This window comes from Condylura cristata, unplaced genomic scaffold (assembly GCF_000260355.1).
Source record: "Condylura cristata isolate star-nosed mole 26May11 unplaced genomic scaffold, ConCri1.0 scaffold00033, whole genome shotgun sequence".
Taxonomy (NCBI): Eukaryota; Metazoa; Chordata; class Mammalia; order Eulipotyphla; family Talpidae; genus Condylura; species Condylura cristata.
This window is the reverse complement of record NW_004567134.1, coordinates 19,047,719-19,048,679: the sequence shown is the minus strand read 5'-3', so window position 1 is coordinate 19,048,679 and position 961 is coordinate 19,047,719. Positions and strand designations below refer to the sequence as shown.

General features: G+C 74.7%; 1 protein-coding gene across 1 annotated transcript in view; it reads right to left on the bottom strand.

Moving 5' to 3' along the window:
• The window catches only part of LOC101624815, a gene marked incomplete at its 5' end in the record, with an annotated part of 30,813 nt that overhangs the window by 14,730 nt on the left and 15,122 nt on the right, over positions 1–961 (bottom strand). The window lies entirely within an intron of this gene.

The window sequence follows — 961 nt, the reverse complement described above, 5'->3', positions numbered from 1 at the left end:
GGGGTGTGGGGGTCCAGGGGCCTGGTGGGGGAGCCGCCTCACCGTGAGAGAGAAGCACAGAGAGGCCCCCTGACGGGGGAGGGGTGTCCAGGGGGCCCCTCCTTTGGGGGTGGCCTGGGGCTGGGCGCTCTGGAGGGTGAGAACGGGGAGGGGCTGAGCTCTGGGGGGAGGCAGCCGAGACCTGGGTCTGGGCCTGCTCTGAATAGCACTCTGGAGCCCCCATGCAGCGGGGCTCGGGGCACAAGGGGGGGCCAGGGCAGGGAGACTGGCGACTGAGAAAGGCCCTGGGAGCCTGCTGAGGGGCGGGAGCTGGCCCCGAGGGCCCCGGCCCAGGCGCCCGGCCGCGGCAGGCAGGTGTGCTGGCCGCACCAGCAGGCACGACGGTCTGAACCCACAGTGCGCGCCTGGGGCGGGCGCCTGGCACAGGCGTCCACAAGCTCCAGTCCAGCCCCCCCTCCGCTCAGGCGAGCCCCCCTCAGGCGAGCCCCAGCGCCTGCGCAGGTGTCCACGGGCACGGGGTTTGCGTGTCCCTGTGTCCGCCCGCTCCTCTCCGGCCGCCTCGCTGACAGCAAGGAAGGGGCCCGGCTGGGCTGGGCCCCGGCAGGAAGCGCCCCGGGCCGGCCTCGCGCCCCAGCCCGCACCCCGGCCAGGCGGGCAGAGGCGGAGGACGCTGGCTCCCGGCCACAGACCGGCGAGCGCCCGTGGGGCGCTGAGGCCCTTAACGTGCGCTGCTGGAGAGCGAAGGCGAGGCAGTGGGATCGCGTCGGCTTAGAAGCTTCTGCACAGCTGAAGACACTCAACACCGGAGACGCCTGCCGGTGGGGACCCGCGGGGACCGGCGGGGGAGCCCCCGCGCCCCCGGAGCTCGCGCACCTGGACGCTGCACTTGGGCAGACCGGGCTGCTCCGGCCTGGCCTTGCTCTTCTCCTTCGGTTTCGGCCGCGGGCCCCTGCCCGAGCCC